The following is a 15,437-nucleotide window of genomic DNA, read 5'->3' on the forward strand; positions in this document are numbered from 1 at the left end:
CGTGCGGTGGGTTTGCGGTGCTGTAAGCGGGGCAGTGGTTGTCTTTCTTGGCTTGGGTGCGTATCGCTGTCCGTGGTAGGGCGCGTCGAGTGTTGTGCGGTGTTGTGCGTAAGCGTGTTTGAGTTGGGTGGACTTGCGTGTGGGTTGGTCTTTGTTGTAGTCAGGAGGGCTGTGTGTGTTTGGCTGAGCGTTGTGTTAGCGTGTGGGGCTTTGGTAGTGCGTGAAGCTGGGAAGAGGGCCTGAGCAGGAGTGGGAGGTGCCTACGGCCATCCCACCCTGGTAACGCCCGATCTCGTCTGATCTCGGAAGCTAAGCAGGGTCGGGCCTGGTTAGTACTTGGATGGGAGACCTCCTGGGAATACCGGGTGCTGTAGGCTTTTTTCTTTTCCCCTTGGGGCCCGCGGGGCCGGGCGGTTGCGCTGCCGTGTCGCTGCGGGTCCTCTGGGGAGCTGTGTGGGTGCGTAAGTGTTGTGGGGCTGGTGGGCGTGCGAGTTGGTTTGGGGGCCCGTTGGGGCAGCGGGATGTGCGTGCAAGTGGCAACCGAGGCTTCCGTTGGTGAGTCGTGCGCGTGCGGTGGGTTTGCGGTGCTGTAAGCGGGGCAGTGGTTGTCTTTCTTGGCTTGGGTGCGTATCGCTGTCCGTGGTAGGGCGCGTCGAGTGTTGTGCGGTGTTGTGCGTAAGCGTGTTTGAGTTGGGTGGACTTGCGTGTGGGTTGGTCTTTGTTGTAGTCAGGAGGGCTGTGTGTGTTTGGCTGAGCGTTGTGTTAGCGTGTGGGGCTTTGGTAGTGCGTGAAGCTGGGAAGAGGGCCTGAGCAGGAGCGGGAGGTGCCTACGGCCATCCCACCCTGGTAACGCCCGATCTCGTCTGATCTCGGAAGCTAAGCAGGGTCGGGCCTGGTTAGTACTTGGATGGGAGACCTCCTGGGAATACCGGGTGCTGTAGGCTTTTTTCTTTTCCCCTTGGGGCCCGCGGGGCCGGGCGGTTGCGCTGCCGTGTCGCTGCGGGTCCTCTGGGGAGCTGTGTGGGTGCGTAAGTGTTGTGGGGCTGGTGGGCGTGCGAGTTGGTTTGGGGGCCCGTTGGGGCAGCGGGATGTGCGTGCAAGTGGCAACCGAGGCTTCCGTTGGTGAGTCGTGCGCGTGCGGTGGGTTTGCGGTGCTGTAAGCGGGGCAGTGGTTGTCTTTCTTGGCTTGGGTGCGTATCGCTGTCCGTGGTAGGGCGCGTCGAGTGTTGTGCGGTGTTGTGCGTAAGCGTGTTTGAGTTGGGTGGACTTGCGTGTGGGTTGGTCTTTGTTGTAGTCAGGAGGGCTGTGTGTGTTTGGCTGAGCGTTGTGTTAGCGTGTGGGGCTTTGGTAGTGCGTGAAGCTGGGAAGAGGGCCTGAGCAGGAGCGGGAGGTGCCTACGGCCATCCCACCCTGGTAACGCCCGATCTCGTCTGATCTCGGAAGCTAAGCAGGGTCGGGCCTGGTTAGTACTTGGATGGGAGACCTCCTGGGAATACCGGGTGCTGTAGGCTTTTTTCTTTTCCCCTTGGGGCCCGCGGGGCCGGGCGGTTGCGCTGCCGTGTCGCTGCGGGTCCTCTGGGGAGCTGTGTGGGTGCGTAAGTGTTGTGGGGCTGGTGGGCGTGCGAGTTGGTTTGGGGGCCCGTTGGGGCAGCGGGATGTGCGTGCAAGTGGCAACCGAGGCTTCCGTTGGTGAGTCGTGCGCGTGCGGTGGGTTTGCGGTGCTGTAAGCGGGGCAGTGGTTGTCTTTCTTGGCTTGGGTGCGTATCGCTGTCCGTGGTAGGGCGCGTCGAGTGTTGTGCGGTGTTGTGCGTAAGCGTGTTTGAGTTGGGTGGACTTGCGTGTGGGTTGGTCTTTGTTGTAGTCAGGAGGGCTGTGTGTGTTTGGCTGAGCGTTGTGTTAGCGTGTGGGGCTTTGGTAGTGCGTGAAGCTGGGAAGAGGGCCTGAGCAGGAGCGGGAGGTGCCTACGGCCATCCCACCCTGGTAACGCCCGATCTCATCTGATCTCGGAAGCTAAGCAGGGTCGGGCCTGGTTAGTACTTGGATGGGAGACCTCCTGGGAATACCGGGTGCTGTAGGCTTTTTTCTTTTCCCCTTGGGGCCCGCGGGGCCGGGCGGTTGCGCTGCCGTGTCGCTGCGGGTCCTCTGGGGAGCTGTGTGGGTGCGTAAGTGTTGTGGGGCTGGTGGGCGTGCGAGTTGGTTTGGGGGCCCGTTGGGGCAGCGGGATGTGCGTGCAAGTGGCAACCGAGGCTTCCGTTGGTGAGTCGTGCGCGTGCGGTGGGTTTGCGGTGCTGTAAGCGGGGCAGTGGTTGTCTTTCTTGGCTTGGGTGCGTATCGCTGTCCGTGGTAGGGCGCGTCGAGTGTTGTGCGGTGTTGTGCGTAAGCGTGTTTGAGTTGGGTGGACTTGCGTGTGGGTTGGTCTTTGTTGTAGTCAGGAGGGCTGTGTGTGTTTGGCTGAGCGTTGTGTTAGCGTGTGGGGCTTTGGTAGTGCGTGAAGCTGGGAAGAGGGCCTGAGCAGGAGCGGGAGGTGCCTACGGCCATCCCACCCTGGTAACGCCCGATCTCGTCTGATCTCGGAAGCTAAGCAGGGTCGGGCCTGGTTAGTACTTGGATGGGAGACCTCCTGGGAATACCGGGTGCTGTAGGCTTTTTTCTTTTCCCCTTGGGGCCCGCGGGGCCGGGCGGTTGCGCTGCCGTGTCGCTGCGGGTCCTCTGGGGAGCTGTGTGGGTGCGTAAGTGTTGTGGGGCTGGTGGGCGTGCGAGTTGGTTTGGGGGCCCGTTGGGGCAGCGGGATGTGCGTGCAAGTGGCAACCGAGGCTTCCGTTGGTGAGTCGTGCGCGTGCGGTGGGTTTGCGGTGCTGTAAGCGGGGCAGTGGTTGTCTTTCTTGGCTTGGGTGCGTATCGCTGTCCGTGGTAGGGCGCGTCGAGTGTTGTGCGGTGTTGTGCGTAAGCGTGTTTGAGTTGGGTGGACTTGCGTGTGGGTTGGTCTTTGTTGTAGTCAGGAGGGCTGTGTGTGTTTGGCTGAGCGTTGTGTTAGCGTGTGGGGCTTTGGTAGTGCGTGAAGCTGGGAAGAGGGCCTGAGCAGGAGCGGGAGGTGCCTATGGCCATCCCACCCTGGTAACGCCCGATCTCGTCTGATCTCGGAAGCTAAGCAGGGTCGGGCCTGGTTAGTACTTGGATGGGAGACCTCCTGGGAATACCGGGTGCTGTAGGCTTTTTTCTTTTCCCCTTGGGGCCCGCGGGGCCGGGCGGTTGCGCTGCCGTGTCGCTGCGGGTCCTCTGGGGAGCTGTGTGGGTGCGTAAGTGTTGTGGGGCTGGTGGGCGTGCGAGTTGGTTTGGGGGCCCGTTGGGGCAGCGGGATGTGCGTGCAAGTGGCAACCGAGGCTTCCGTTGGTGAGTCGTGCGCGTGCGGTGGGTTTGCGGTGCTGTAAGCGGGGCAGTGGTTGTCTTTCTTGGCTTGGGTGCGTATCGCTGTCCGTGGTAGGGCGCGTCGAGTGTTGTGCGGTGTTGTGCGTAAGCGTGTTTGAGTTGGGTGGACTTGCGTGTGGGTTGGTCTTTGTTGTAGTCAGGAGGGCTGTGTGTGTTTGGCTGAGCGTTGTGTTAGCGTGTGGGGCTTTGGTAGTGCGTGAAGCTGGGAAGAGGGCCTGAGCAGGAGCGGGAGGTGCCTACGGCCATCCCACCCTGGTAACGCCCGATCTCGTCTGATCTCGGAAGCTAAGCAGGGTCGGGCCTGGTTAGTACTTGGATGGGAGACCTCCTGGGAATACCGGGTGCTGTAGGCTTTTTTCTTTTCCCCTTGGGGCCCGCGGGGCCGGGCGGTTGCGCTGCCGTGTCGCTGCGGGTCCTCTGGGGAGCTGTGTGGGTGCGTAAGTGTTGTGGGGCTGGTGGGCGTGCGAGTTGGTTTGGGGGCCCGTTGGGGCAGCGGGATGTGCGTGCAAGTGGCAACCGAGGCTTCCGTTGGTGAGTCGTGCGCGTGCGGTGGGTTTGCGGTGCTGTAAGCGGGGCAGTGGTTGTCTTTCTTGGCTTGGGTGCGTATCGCTGTCCGTGGTAGGGCGCGTCGAGTGTTGTGCGGTGTTGTGCGTAAGCGTGTTTGAGTTGGGTGGACTTGCGTGTGGGTTGGTCTTTGTTGTAGTCAGGAGGGCTGTGTGTGTTTGGCTGAGCGTTGTGTTAGCGTGTGGGGCTTTGGTAGTGCGTGAAGCTGGGAAGAGGGCCTGAGCAGGAGCGGGAGGTGCCTACGGCCATCCCACCCTGGTAACGCCCGATCTCGTCTGATCTCGGAAGCTAAGCAGGGTCGGGCCTGGTTAGTACTTGGATGGGAGACCTCCTGGGAATACCGGGTGCTGTAGGCTTTTTTCTTTTCCCCTTGGGGCCCGCGGGGCCGGGCGGTTGCGCTGCCGTGTCGCTGCGGGTCCTCTGGGGAGCTGTGTGGGTGCGTAAGTGTTGTGGGGCTGGTGGGCGTGCGAGTTGGTTTGGGGGCCCGTTGGGGCAGCGGGATGTGCGTGCAAGTGGCAACCGAGGCTTCCGTTGGTGAGTCGTGCGCGTGCGGTGGGTTTGCGGTGCTGTAAGCGGGGCAGTGGTTGTCTTTCTTGGCTTGGGTGCGTATCGCTGTCCGTGGTAGGGCGCGTCGAGTGTTGTGCGGTGTTGTGCGTAAGCGTGTTTGAGTTGGGTGGACTTGCGTGTGGGTTGGTCTTTGTTGTAGTCAGGAGGGCTGTGTGTGTTTGGCTGAGCGTTGTGTTAGCGTGTGGGGCTTTGGTAGTGCGTGAAGCTGGGAAGAGGGCCTGAGCAGGAGCGGGAGGTGCCTACGGCCATCCCACCCTGGTAACGCCCGATCTCGTCTGATCTCGGAAGCTAAGCAGGGTCGGGCCTGGTTAGTACTTGGATGGGAGACCTCCTGGGAATACCGGGTGCTGTAGGCTTTTTTCTTTTCCCCTTGGGGCCCGCGGGGCCGGGCGGTTGCGCTGCCGTGTCGCTGCGGGTCCTCTGGGGAGCTGTGTGGGTGCGTAAGTGTTGTGGGGCTGGTGGGCGTGCGAGTTGGTTTGGGGGCCCGTTGGGGCAGCGGGATGTGCGTGCAAGTGGCAACCGAGGCTTCCGTTGGTGAGTCGTGCGCGTGCGGTGGGTTTGCGGTGCTGTAAGCGGGGCAGTGGTTGTCTTTCTTGGCTTGGGTGCGTATCGCTGTCCGTGGTAGGGCGCGTCGAGTGTTGTGCGGTGTTGTGCGTAAGCGTGTTTGAGTTGGGTGGACTTGCGTGTGGGTTGGTCTTTGTTGTAGTCAGGAGGGCTGTGTGTGTTTGGCTGAGCATTGTGTTAGCGTGTGGGGCTTTGGTAGTGCGTGAAGCTGGGAAGAGGGCCTGAGCAGGAGCAGGAGGTGCCTACGGCCATCCCACCCTGGTAACGCCCGATCTCGTCTGATCTCGGAAGCTAAGCAGGGTCGGGCCTGGTTAGTACTTGGATGGGAGACCTCCTGGGAATACCGGGTGCTGTAGGCTTTTTTCTTTTCCCCTTGGGGCCCGCGGGGCCGGGCGGTTGCGCTGCCGTGTCGCTGCGGGTCCTCTGGGGAGCTGTGTGGGTGCGTAAGTGTTGTGGGGCTGGTGGGCGTGCGAGTTGGTTTGGGGGCCCGTTGGGGCAGCGGGATGTGCGTGCAAGTGGCAACCGAGGCTTCCGTTGGTGAGTCGTGCGCGTGCGGTGGGTTTGCGGTGCTGTAAGCGGGGCAGTGGTTGTCTTTCTTGGCTTGGGTGCGTATCGCTGTCCGTGGTAGGGCGCGTCGAGTGTTGTGCGGTGTTGTGCGTAAGCGTGTTTGAGTTGGGTGGACTTGCGTGTGGGTTGGTCTTTGTTGTAGTCAGGAGGGCTGTGTGTGTTTGGCTGAGCGTTGTGTTAGCGTGTGGGGCTTTGGTAGTGCGTGAAGCTGGGAAGAGGGCCTGAGCAGGAGCGGGAGGTGCCTACGGCCATCCCACCCTGGTAACGCCCGATCTCGTCTGATCTCGGAAGCTAAGCAGGGTCGGGCCTGGTTAGTACTTGGATGGGAGACCTCCTGGGAATACCGGGTGCTGTAGGCTTTTTTCTTTTCCCCTTGGGGCCCGCGGGGCCGGGCGGTTGCGCTGCCGTGTCGCTGCGGGTCCTCTGGGGAGCTGTGTGGGTGCGTAAGTGTTGTGGGGCTGGTGGGCGTGCGAGTTGGTTTGGGGGCCCGTTGGGGCAGCGGGATGTGCGTGCAAGTGGCAACCGAGGCTTCCGTTGGTGAGTCGTGCGCGTGCGGTGGGTTTGCGGTGCTGTAAGCGGGGCAGTGGTTGTCTTTCTTGGCTTGGGTGCGTATCGCTGTCCGTGGTAGGGCGCGTCGAGTGTTGTGCGGTGTTGTGCGTAAGCGTGTTTGAGTTGGGTGGACTTGCGTGTGGGTTGGTCTTTGTTGTAGTCAGGAGGGCTGTGTGTGTTTGGCTGAGCGTTGTGTTAGCGTGTGGGGCTTTGGTAGTGCGTGAAGCTGGGAAGAGGGCCTGAGCAGGAGCGGGAGGTGCCTACGGCCATCCCACCCTGGTAACGCCCGATCTCGTCTGATCTCGGAAGCTAAGCAGGGTCGGGCCTGGTTAGTACTTGGATGGGAGACCTCCTGGGAATACCGGGTGCTGTAGGCTTTTTTCTTTTCCCCTTGGGGCCCGCGGGGCCGGGCGGTTGCGCTGCCGTGTCGCTGCGGGTCCTCTGGGGAGCTGTGTGGGTGCGTAAGTGTTGTGGGGCTGGTGGGCGTGCGAGTTGGTTTGGGGGCCCGTTGGGGCAGCGGGATGTGCGTGCAAGTGGCAACCGAGGCTTCCGTTGGTGAGTCGTGCGCGTGCGGTGGGTTTGCGGTGCTGTAAGCGGGGCAGTGGTTGTCTTTCTTGGCTTGGGTGCGTATCGCTGTCCGTGGTAGGGCGCGTCGAGTGTTGTGCGGTGTTGTGCGTAAGCGTGTTTGAGTTGGGTGGACTTGCGTGTGGGTTGGTCTTTGTTGTAGTCAGGAGGGCTGTGTGTGTTTGGCTGAGCGTTGTGTTAGCGTGTGGGGCTTTGGTAGTGCGTGAAGCTGGGAAGAGGGCCTGAGCAGGAGCGGGAGGTGCCTACGGCCATCCCACCCTGGTAACGCCCGATCTCGTCTGATCTCGGAAGCTAAGCAGGGTCGGGCCTGGTTAGTACTTGGATGGGAGACCTCCTGGGAATACCGGGTGCTGTAGGCTTTTTTCTTTTCCCCTTGGGGCCCGCGGGGCCGGGCGGTTGCGCTGCCGTGTCGCTGCGGGTCCTCTGGGGAGCTGTGTGGGTGCGTAAGTGTTGTGGGGCTGGTGGGCGTGCGAGTTGGTTTGGGGGCCCGTTGGGGCAGCGGGATGTGCGTGCAAGTGGCAACCGAGGCTTCCGTTGGTGAGTCGTGCGCGTGCGGTGGGTTTGCGGTGCTGTAAGCGGGGCAGTGGTTGTCTTTCTTGGCTTGGGTGCGTATCGCTGTCCGTGGTAGGGCGCGTCGAGTGTTGTGCGGTGTTGTGCGTAAGCGTGTTTGAGTTGGGTGGACTTGCGTGTGGGTTGGTCTTTGTTGTAGTCAGGAGGGCTGTGTGTGTTTGGCTGAGCGTTGTGTTAGCGTGTGGGGCTTTGGTAGTGCGTGAAGCTGGGAAGAGGGCCTGAGCAGGAGCGGGAGGTGCCTACGGCCATCCCACCCTGGTAACGCCCGATCTCGTCTGATCTCGGAAGCTAAGCAGGGTCGGGCCTGGTTAGTACTTGGATGGGAGACCTCCTGGGAATACCGGGTGCTGTAGGCTTTTTTCTTTTCCCCTTGGGGCCCGCGGGGCCGGGCGTTTGCGCTGCCGTGTCGCTGCGGGTCCTCTGGGGAGCTGTGTGGGTGCGTAAGTGTTGTGGGGCTGGTGGGCGTGCGAGTTGGTTTGGGGGCCCGTTGGGGCAGTGGGATGTGCGTGCAAGTGGCAACCGAGGCTTCCGTTGGTGAGTCGTGCGCGTGCGGTGGGTTTGCGGTGCTGTAAGCGGGGCAGTGGTTGTCTTTCTTGGCTTGGGTGCGCATCGCTGTCCGTGGTAGGGCGCGTCGAGTGTTGTGCGGTGTTGTGCGTAAGCGTGTTTGAGTTGGGTGGACTTGCGTGTGGGTTGGTCTTTGTTGTAGTCAGGAGGGCTGTGTGTGTTTGGCTGAGCGTTGTGTTAGCGTGTGGGGCTTTGGTAGTGCGTGAAGCTGGGAAGAGGGCCTGAGCAGGAGCAGGAGGTGCCTACGGCCATCCCACCCTGGTAACGCCCGATCTCGTCTGATCTCGGAAGCTAAGCAGGGTCGGGCCTGGTTAGTACTTGGATGGGAGACCTCCTGGGAATACCGGGTGCTGTAGGCTTTTTTCTTTTCCCCTTGGGGCCCGCGGGGCCGGGCGGTTGCGCTGCCGTGTCGCTGCGGGTCCTCTGGGGAGCTGTGTGGGTGCGTAAGTGTTGTGGGGCTGGTGGGCGTGCGAGTTGGTTTTGGGGCCCGTTGGGGCAGCGGGATGTGCGTGCAAGTGGCAACCGAGGCTTCCGTTGGTGAGTCGTGCGCGTGCGGTGGGTTTGCGGTGCTGTAAGCGGGGCAGTGGTTGTCTTTCTTGGCTTGGGTGCGTATCGCTGTCCGTGGTAGGGCGCGTCGAGTGTTGTGCGGTGTTGTGCGTAAGCGTGTTTGAGTTGGGTGGACTTGCGTGTGGGTTGGTCTTTGTTGTAGTCAGGAGGGCTGTGTGTGTTTGGCTGAGCGTTGTGTTAGCGTGTGGGGCTTTGGTAGTGCGTGAAGCTGGGAAGAGGGCCTGAGCAGGAGCAGGAGGTGCCTACGGCCATCCCACCCTGGTAACGCCCGATCTCGTCTGATCTCGGAAGCTAAGCAGGGTCGGGCCTGGTTAGTACTTGGATGGGAGACCTCCTGGGAATACCGGGTGCTGTAGGCTTTTTTCTTTTCCCCTTGGGGCCCGCGGGGCCGGGCGGTTGCGCTGCCGTGTCGCTGCGGGTCCTCTGGGGAGCTGTGTGGGTGCGTAAGTGTTGTGGGGCTGGTGGGCGTGCGAGTTGGTTTGGGGGCCCGTTGGGGCAGCGGGATGTGCGTGCAAGTGGCAACCGAGGCTTCCGTTGGTGAGTCGTGCGCGTGCGGTGGGTTTGCGGTGCTGTAAGCGGGGCAGTGGTTGTCTTTCTTGGCTTGGGTGCGTATCGCTGTCCGTGGTAGGGCGCGTCGAGTGTTGTGCGGTGTTGTGCGTAAGCGTGTTTGAGTTGGGTGGACTTGCGTGTGGGTTGGTCTTTGTTGTAGTCAGGAGGGCTGTGTGTGTTTGGCTGAGCGTTGTGTTAGCGTGTGGGGCTTTGGTAGTGCGTGAAGCTGGGAAGAGGGCCTGAGCAGGAGCAGGAGGTGCCTACGGCCATCCCACCCTGGTAACGCCCGATCTCGTCTGATCTCGGAAGCTAAGCAGGGTCGGGCCTGGTTAGTACTTGGATGGGAGACCTCCTGGGAATACCGGGTGCTGTAGGCTTTTTTCTTTTCCCCTTGGGGCCCGCGGGGCCGGGCGGTTGCGCTGCCGTGTCGCTGCGGGTCCTCTGGGGAGCTGTGTGGGTGCGTAAGTGTTGTGGGGCTGGTGGGCGTGCGAGTTGGTTTGGGGGCCCGTTGGGGCAGCGGGATGTGCGTGCAAGTGGCAACCGAGGCTTCCGTTGGTGAGTCGTGCGCGTGCGGTGGGTTTGCGGTGCTGTAAGCGGGGCAGTGGTTGTCTTTCTTGGCTTGGGTGCGTATCGCTGTCCGTGGTAGGGCGCGTCGAGTGTTGTGCGGTGTTGTGCGTAAGCGTGTTTGAGTTGGGTGGACTTGCGTGTGGGTTGGTCTTTGTTGTAGTCAGGAGGGCTGTGTGTGTTTGGCTGAGCGTTGTGTTAGCGTGTGGGGCTTTGGTAGTGCGTGAAGCTGGGAAGAGGGCCTGAGCAGGAGCGGGAGGTGCCTACGGCCATCCCACCCTGGTAACGCCCGATCTCGTCTGATCTCGGAAGCTAAGCAGGGTCGGGCCTGGTTAGTACTTGGATGGGAGACCTCCTGGGAATACCGGGTGCTGTAGGCTTTTTTCTTTTCCTCTTGGGGCCCGCGGGGCCGGGCGGTTGCGCTGCCGTGTCGCTGCGGGTCCTCTGGGGAGCTGTGTGGGTGCGTAAGTGTTGTGGGGCTGGTGGGCGTGCGAGTTGGTTTGGGGGCCCGTTGGGGCAGCGGGATGTGCGTGCAAGTGGCAACCGAGGCTTCCGTTGGTGAGTCGTGCGCGTGCGGTGGGTTTGCGGTGCTGTAAGCGGGGCAGTGGTTGTCTTTCTTGGCTTGGGTGCGTATCGCTGTCCGTGGTAGGGCGCGTCGAGTGTTGTGCGGTGTTGTGCGTAAGCGTGTTTGAGTTGGGTGGACTTGCGTGTGGGTTGGTCTTTGTTGTAGTCAGGAGGGCTGTGTGTGTTTGGCTGAGCGTTGTGTTAGCGTGTGGGGCTTTGGTAGTGCGTGAAGCTGGGAAGAGGGCCTGAGCAGGAGCAGGAGGTGCCTACGGCCATCCCACCCTGGTAACGCCCGATCTCGTCTGATCTCGGAAGCTAAGCAGGGTCGGGCCTGGTTAGTACTTGGATGGGAGACCTCCTGGGAATACCGGGTGCTGTAGGCTTTTTTCTTTTCCCCTTGGGGCCCGCGGGGCCGGGCGGTTGCGCTGCCGTGTCGCTGCGGGTCCTCTGGGGAGCTGTGTGGGTGCGTAAGTGTTGTGGGGCTGGTGGGCGTGCGAGTTGGTTTGGGGGCCCGTTGGGGCAGCGGGATGTGCGTGCAAGTGGCAACCGAGGCTTCCGTTGGTGAGTCGTGCGCGTGCGGTGGGTTTGCGGTGCTGTAAGCGGGGCAGTGGTTGTCTTTCTTGGCTTGGGTGCGTATCGCTGTCCGTGGTAGGGCGCGTCGAGTGTTGTGCGGTGTTGTGCGTAAGCGTGTTTGAGTTGGGTGGACTTGCGTGTGGGTTGGTCTTTGTTGTAGTCAGGAGGGCTGTGTGTGTTTGGCTGAGCGTTGTGTTAGCGTGTGGGGCTTTGGTAGTGCGTGAAGCTGGGAAGAGGGCCTGAGCAGGAGCGGGAGGTGCCTACGGCCATCCCACCCTGGTAACGCCCGATCTCGTCTGATCTCGGAAGCTAAGCAGGGTCGGGCCTGGTTAGTACTTGGATGGGAGACCTCCTGGGAATACCGGGTGCTGTAGGCTTTTTTCTTTTCCCCTTGGGGCCCGCGGGGCCGGGCGGTTGCGCTGCCGTGTCGCTGCGGGTCCTCTGGGGAGCTGTGTGGGTGCGTAAGTGTTGTGGGGCTGGTGGGCGTGCGAGTTGGTTTGGGGGCCCGTTGGGGCAGCGGGATGTGCGTGCAAGTGGCAACCGAGGCTTCCGTTGGTGAGTCGTGCGCGTGCGGTGGGTTTGCGGTGCTGTAAGCGGGGCAGTGGTTGTCTTTCTTGGCTTGGGTGCGTATCGCTGTCCGTGGTAGGGCGCGTCGAGTGTTGTGCGGTGTTGTGCGTAAGCGTGTTTGAGTTGGGTGGACTTGCGTGTGGGTTGGTCTTTGTTGTAGTCAGGAGGGCTGTGTGTGTTTGGCTGAGCGTTGTGTTAGCGTGTGGGGCTTTGGTAGTGCGTGAAGCTGGGAAGAGGGCCTGAGCAGGAGCGGGAGGTGCCTACGGCCATCCCACCCTGGTAACGCCCGATCTCGTCTGATCTCGGAAGCTAAGCAGGGTCGGGCCTGGTTAGTACTTGGATGGGAGACCTCCTGGGAATACCGGGTGCTGTAGGCTTTTTTCTTTTCCCCTTGGGGCCCGCGGGGCCGGGCGGTTGCGCTGCCGTGTCGCTGCGGGTCCTCTGGGGAGCTGTGTGGGTGCGTAAGTGTTGTGGGGCTGGTGGGCGTGCGAGTTGGTTTGGGGGCCCGTTGGGGCAGCGGGATGTGCGTGCAAGTGGCAACCGAGGCTTCCGTTGGTGAGTCGTGCGCGTGCGGTGGGTTTGCGGTGCTGTAAGCGGGGCAGTGGTTGTCTTTCTTGGCTTGGGTGCGTATCGCTGTCCGTGGTAGGGCGCGTCGAGTGTTGTGCGGTGTTGTGCGTAAGCGTGTTTGAGTTGGGTGGACTTGCGTGTGGGTTGGTCTTTGTTGTAGTCAGGAGGGCTGTGTGTGTTTGGCTGAGCGTTGTGTTAGCGTGTGGGGCTTTGGTAGTGCGTGAAGCTGGGAAGAGGGCCTGAGCAGGAGCGGGAGGTGCCTACGGCCATCCCACCCTGGTAACGCCCGATCTCGTCTGATCTCGGAAGCTAAGCAGGGTCGGGCCTGGTTAGTACTTGGATGGGAGACCTCCTGGGAATACCGGGTGCTGTAGGCTTTTTTCTTTTCCCCTTGGGGCCCGCGGGGCCGGGCGGTTGCGCTGCCGTGTCGCTGCGGGTCCTCTGGGGAGCTGTGTGGGTGCGTAAGTGTTGTGGGGCTGGTGGGCGTGCGAGTTGGTTTGGGGGCCCGTTGGGGCAGCGGGATGTGCGTGCAAGTGGCAACCGAGGCTTCCGTTGGTGAGTCGTGCGCGTGCGGTGGGTTTGCGGTGCTGTAAGCGGGGCAGTGGTTGTCTTTCTTGGCTTGGGTGCGTATCGCTGTCCGTGGTAGGGCGCGTCGAGTGTTGTGCGGTGTTGTGCGTAAGCGTGTTTGAGTTGGGTGGACTTGCGTGTGGGTTGGTCTTTGTTGTAGTCAGGAGGGCTGTGTGTGTTTGGCTGAGCGTTGTGTTAGCGTGTGGGGCTTTGGTAGTGCGTGAAGCTGGGAACAGGGCCTGAGCACGAGCGGGAGGTGCCTACGGCCATCCCACCCTGGTAACGCCCGATCTCGTCTGATCTCGGAAGCTAAGCAGGGTCGGGCCTGGTTAGTACTTGGATGGGAGACCTCCTGGGAATACCGGGTGCTGTAGGCTTTTTTCTTTTCCCCTTGGGGCCCGCGGGGCCGGGCGGTTGCGCTGCCGTGTCGCTGCGGGTCCTCTGGGGAGCTGTGTGGGTGCGTAAGTGTTGTGGGGCTGGTGGGCGTGCGAGTTGGTTTGGGGGCCCGTTGGGGCAGCGGGATGTGCGTGCAAGTGGCAACCGAGGCTTCCGTTGGTGAGTCGTGCGCGTGCGGTGGGTTTGCGGTGCTGTAAGCGGGGCAGTGGTTGTCTTTCTTGGCTTGGGTGCGTATCGCTGTCCGTGGTAGGGCGCGTCGAGTGTTGTGCGGTGTTGTGCGTAAGCGTGTTTGAGTTGGGTGGACTTGCGTGTGGGTTGGTCTTTGTTGTAGTCAGGAGGGCTGTGTGTGTTTGGCTGAGCGTTGTGTTAGCGTGTGGGGCTTTGGTAGTGCGTGAAGCTGGGAACAGGGCCTGAGCACGAGCGGGAGGTGCCTACGGCCATCCCACCCTGGTAACGCCCGATCTCGTCTGATCTCGGAAGCTAAGCAGGGTCGGGCCTGGTTAGTACTTGGATGGGAGACCTCCTGGGAATACCGGGTGCTGTAGGCTTTTTTCTTTTCCCCTTGGGGCCCGCGGGGCCGGGCGGTTGCGCTGCCGTGTCGCTACGGGTCCTCTGGGGAGCTGTGTGGGTGCGTAAGTGTTGTGGGGCTGGTGGGCGTGCGAGTTGGTTTGGGGGCCCGTTGGGGCAGCGGGATGTGCGTGCAAGTGGCAACCGAGGCTTCCGTTGGTGAGTCGTGCGCGTGCGGTGGGTTTGCGGTGCTGTAAGCGGGGCAGTGGTTGTCTTTCTTGGCTTGGGTGCGTATCGCTGTCCGTGGTAGGGCGCGTCGAGTGTTGTGCGGTGTTGTGCGTAAGCGTGTTTGAGTTGGGTGGACTTGCGTGTGGGTTGGTCTTTGTTGTAGTCAGGAGGGCTGTGTGTGTTTGGCTGAGCGTTGTGTTAGCGTGTGGGGCTTTGGTAGTGCGTGAAGCTGGGAAGAGGGCCTGAGCAGGAGCAGGAGGTGCCTACGGCCATCCCACCCTGGTAACGCCCGATCTCGTCTGATCTCGGAAGCTAAGCAGGGTCGGGCCTGGTTAGTACTTGGATGGGAGACCTCCTGGGAATACCGGGTGCTGTAGGCTTTTTTCTTTTCCCCTTGGGGCCCGCGGGGCCGGGCGGTTGCGCTGCCGTGTCGCTGCGGGTCCTCTGGGGAGCTGTGTGGGTGCGTAAGTGTTGTGGGGCTGGTGGGCGTGCGAGTTGGTTTGGGGGCCCGTTGGGGCAGCGGGATGTGCGTGCAAGTGGCAACCGAGGCTTCAGTTGGTGAGTCGTGCGCGTGCGGTGGGTTTGCGGTGCTGTAAGCGGGGCAGTGGTTGTCTTTCTTGGCTTGGGTGCGTATCGCTGTCCGTGGTAGGGCGCGTCGAGTGTTGTGCGGTGTTGTGCGTAAGCGTGTTTGAGTTGGGTGGACTTGCGTGTGGGTTGGTCTTTGTCGTAGTCAGGAGGGCTGTGTGTGTTTGGCTGAGCGTTGTGTTAGCGTGTGGGGCTTTGGTAGTGCGTGAAGCTGGGAAGAGGGCCTGAGCAGGAGCGGGAGGTGCCTACGGCCATCCCACCCTGGTAACGCCCGATCTCGTCTGATCTCGGAAGCTAAGCAGGGTCGGGCCTGGTTAGTACTTGGATGGGAGACCTCCTGGGAATACCGGGTGCTGTAGGCTTTTTTCTTTTCCCCTTGGGGCCCGCGGGGCCGGGCGGTTGCGCTGCCGTGTCGCTGCGGGTCCTCTGGGGAGCTGTGTGGGTGCGTAAGTGTTGTGAAGCTGGTGGGCGTGCGAGTTGGTTTGGGGGCCCGTTGGGGCAGCGGGATGTGCGTGCAAGTGGCAACCGAGGCTTCCGTTGGTGAGTCGTGCGCGCGCGGTGGGTTTGCGGTGCTGTAAGCGGGGCAGTGGTTGTCTTTCTTGGCTTGGGTGCGTATCGCTGTCCGTGGTAGGGCGCGTCGAGTGTTGTGCGGTGTTGTGCGTAAGCGTGTTTGAGTTGGGTGGACTTGCGTGTGGGTTGGTCTTTGTTGTAGTCAGGAGGGCTGTGTGTGTTTGGCTGAGCGTTGTGTTAGCGTGTGGGGCTTTGGTAGTGCGTGAAGCTGGGAAGAGGGCCTGAGCAGGAGCGGGAGGTGCCTACGGCCATCCCACCCTGGTAACGCCCGATCTCGTCTGATCTCGGAAGCTAAGCAGGGTCGGGCCTGGTTAGTACTTGGATGGGAGACCTCCTGGGAATACCGGGTGCTGTAGGCTTTTTTCTTTTCCCCTTGGGGCCCGCGGGGCCGGGCGGTTGCGCTGCCGTGTCGCTGCGGGTCCTCTGGGGAGCTGTGTGGGTGCGTAAGTGTTGTGGGGCTGGTGGGCGTGCGAGTTGGTTTGGGGGCCCGTTGGGGCAGCGGGATGTGCGTGCAAGTGGCAACCGAGGCTTCCGTTGGTGAGTCGTGCGCGTGCGGTGGGTTTGCGGTGCTGTAAGCGGGGCAGTGGTTGTCTTTCTTGGCTTGGGTGCGTATCGCTGTCCGTGGTAGGGCGCGTCGAGTGTTGTGCGGTGTTGTGCGTAAGCGTGTTTGAGTTGGG

General features: G+C 62.0%; 27 non-coding genes across 27 annotated transcripts; all 27 read left to right on the forward strand.

Moving 5' to 3' along the window:
* The first annotated feature begins 258 nt into the window (after positions 1–258).
* LOC140256477 (5S ribosomal RNA) lies at positions 259–377 on the forward strand. Its single transcript, XR_011904744.1, has one exon. It is a non-coding gene; the product is annotated as a 5S ribosomal RNA (ribosomal RNA).
* Positions 378–825: 448 nt separating this feature from the next.
* LOC140256488 (5S ribosomal RNA) lies at positions 826–944 on the forward strand. The gene has a single exon (XR_011904755.1). It is a non-coding gene; the product is annotated as a 5S ribosomal RNA (ribosomal RNA).
* Positions 945–1,392: 448 nt separating this feature from the next.
* On the forward strand, positions 1,393–1,511 carry LOC140256490 (5S ribosomal RNA). Its single transcript, XR_011904757.1, has one exon. It is a non-coding gene; the product is annotated as a 5S ribosomal RNA (ribosomal RNA).
* A 448-nt stretch (positions 1,512–1,959) lies between these two features.
* LOC140256460 (5S ribosomal RNA) lies at positions 1,960–2,078 on the forward strand. The gene has a single exon (XR_011904727.1). It is a non-coding gene; the product is annotated as a 5S ribosomal RNA (ribosomal RNA).
* Positions 2,079–2,526: 448 nt separating this feature from the next.
* LOC140256491 (5S ribosomal RNA) lies at positions 2,527–2,645 on the forward strand. The gene has a single exon (XR_011904758.1). It is a non-coding gene; the product is annotated as a 5S ribosomal RNA (ribosomal RNA).
* A 448-nt stretch (positions 2,646–3,093) lies between these two features.
* On the forward strand, positions 3,094–3,212 carry LOC140256474 (5S ribosomal RNA). The gene has a single exon (XR_011904741.1). It is a non-coding gene; the product is annotated as a 5S ribosomal RNA (ribosomal RNA).
* Positions 3,213–3,660: 448 nt separating this feature from the next.
* On the forward strand, positions 3,661–3,779 carry LOC140256493 (5S ribosomal RNA). The gene has a single exon (XR_011904759.1). It is a non-coding gene; the product is annotated as a 5S ribosomal RNA (ribosomal RNA).
* A 448-nt stretch (positions 3,780–4,227) lies between these two features.
* LOC140256494 (5S ribosomal RNA) lies at positions 4,228–4,346 on the forward strand. Its single transcript, XR_011904760.1, has one exon. It is a non-coding gene; the product is annotated as a 5S ribosomal RNA (ribosomal RNA).
* Positions 4,347–4,794: 448 nt separating this feature from the next.
* Positions 4,795–4,913, forward strand: LOC140256495 (5S ribosomal RNA). Its single transcript, XR_011904761.1, has one exon. It is a non-coding gene; the product is annotated as a 5S ribosomal RNA (ribosomal RNA).
* Positions 4,914–5,361: 448 nt separating this feature from the next.
* Positions 5,362–5,480, forward strand: LOC140256496 (5S ribosomal RNA). The gene has a single exon (XR_011904762.1). It is a non-coding gene; the product is annotated as a 5S ribosomal RNA (ribosomal RNA).
* Positions 5,481–5,928: 448 nt separating this feature from the next.
* On the forward strand, positions 5,929–6,047 carry LOC140256497 (5S ribosomal RNA). The gene has a single exon (XR_011904763.1). It is a non-coding gene; the product is annotated as a 5S ribosomal RNA (ribosomal RNA).
* A 448-nt stretch (positions 6,048–6,495) lies between these two features.
* LOC140256499 (5S ribosomal RNA) lies at positions 6,496–6,614 on the forward strand. Its single transcript, XR_011904765.1, has one exon. It is a non-coding gene; the product is annotated as a 5S ribosomal RNA (ribosomal RNA).
* Positions 6,615–7,062: 448 nt separating this feature from the next.
* LOC140256500 (5S ribosomal RNA) lies at positions 7,063–7,181 on the forward strand. Its single transcript, XR_011904766.1, has one exon. It is a non-coding gene; the product is annotated as a 5S ribosomal RNA (ribosomal RNA).
* A 448-nt stretch (positions 7,182–7,629) lies between these two features.
* Positions 7,630–7,748, forward strand: LOC140256501 (5S ribosomal RNA). The gene has a single exon (XR_011904767.1). It is a non-coding gene; the product is annotated as a 5S ribosomal RNA (ribosomal RNA).
* Positions 7,749–8,196: 448 nt separating this feature from the next.
* Positions 8,197–8,315, forward strand: LOC140256502 (5S ribosomal RNA). Its single transcript, XR_011904768.1, has one exon. It is a non-coding gene; the product is annotated as a 5S ribosomal RNA (ribosomal RNA).
* A 448-nt stretch (positions 8,316–8,763) lies between these two features.
* LOC140256503 (5S ribosomal RNA) lies at positions 8,764–8,882 on the forward strand. The gene has a single exon (XR_011904769.1). It is a non-coding gene; the product is annotated as a 5S ribosomal RNA (ribosomal RNA).
* Positions 8,883–9,330: 448 nt separating this feature from the next.
* LOC140256504 (5S ribosomal RNA) lies at positions 9,331–9,449 on the forward strand. The gene has a single exon (XR_011904770.1). It is a non-coding gene; the product is annotated as a 5S ribosomal RNA (ribosomal RNA).
* Positions 9,450–9,897: 448 nt separating this feature from the next.
* On the forward strand, positions 9,898–10,016 carry LOC140256505 (5S ribosomal RNA). The gene has a single exon (XR_011904771.1). It is a non-coding gene; the product is annotated as a 5S ribosomal RNA (ribosomal RNA).
* Positions 10,017–10,464: 448 nt separating this feature from the next.
* On the forward strand, positions 10,465–10,583 carry LOC140256506 (5S ribosomal RNA). The gene has a single exon (XR_011904772.1). It is a non-coding gene; the product is annotated as a 5S ribosomal RNA (ribosomal RNA).
* Positions 10,584–11,031: 448 nt separating this feature from the next.
* Positions 11,032–11,150, forward strand: LOC140256507 (5S ribosomal RNA). The gene has a single exon (XR_011904773.1). It is a non-coding gene; the product is annotated as a 5S ribosomal RNA (ribosomal RNA).
* A 448-nt stretch (positions 11,151–11,598) lies between these two features.
* Positions 11,599–11,717, forward strand: LOC140256509 (5S ribosomal RNA). Its single transcript, XR_011904774.1, has one exon. It is a non-coding gene; the product is annotated as a 5S ribosomal RNA (ribosomal RNA).
* Positions 11,718–12,165: 448 nt separating this feature from the next.
* Positions 12,166–12,284, forward strand: LOC140256511 (5S ribosomal RNA). The gene has a single exon (XR_011904776.1). It is a non-coding gene; the product is annotated as a 5S ribosomal RNA (ribosomal RNA).
* A 448-nt stretch (positions 12,285–12,732) lies between these two features.
* Positions 12,733–12,851, forward strand: LOC140256512 (5S ribosomal RNA). Its single transcript, XR_011904777.1, has one exon. It is a non-coding gene; the product is annotated as a 5S ribosomal RNA (ribosomal RNA).
* Positions 12,852–13,299: 448 nt separating this feature from the next.
* On the forward strand, positions 13,300–13,418 carry LOC140256513 (5S ribosomal RNA). The gene has a single exon (XR_011904778.1). It is a non-coding gene; the product is annotated as a 5S ribosomal RNA (ribosomal RNA).
* Positions 13,419–13,866: 448 nt separating this feature from the next.
* LOC140256514 (5S ribosomal RNA) lies at positions 13,867–13,985 on the forward strand. The gene has a single exon (XR_011904779.1). It is a non-coding gene; the product is annotated as a 5S ribosomal RNA (ribosomal RNA).
* A 448-nt stretch (positions 13,986–14,433) lies between these two features.
* LOC140256515 (5S ribosomal RNA) lies at positions 14,434–14,552 on the forward strand. The gene has a single exon (XR_011904780.1). It is a non-coding gene; the product is annotated as a 5S ribosomal RNA (ribosomal RNA).
* Positions 14,553–15,000: 448 nt separating this feature from the next.
* Positions 15,001–15,119, forward strand: LOC140256516 (5S ribosomal RNA). The gene has a single exon (XR_011904781.1). It is a non-coding gene; the product is annotated as a 5S ribosomal RNA (ribosomal RNA).
* Positions 15,120–15,437: the final 318 nt, after the last annotated feature.

The sequence above is a fragment of the Excalfactoria chinensis genome, chromosome 9, assembly GCF_039878825.1.
Source record: "Excalfactoria chinensis isolate bCotChi1 chromosome 9, bCotChi1.hap2, whole genome shotgun sequence".
NCBI lineage: Eukaryota > Metazoa > Chordata > Aves > Galliformes > Phasianidae > Excalfactoria > Excalfactoria chinensis.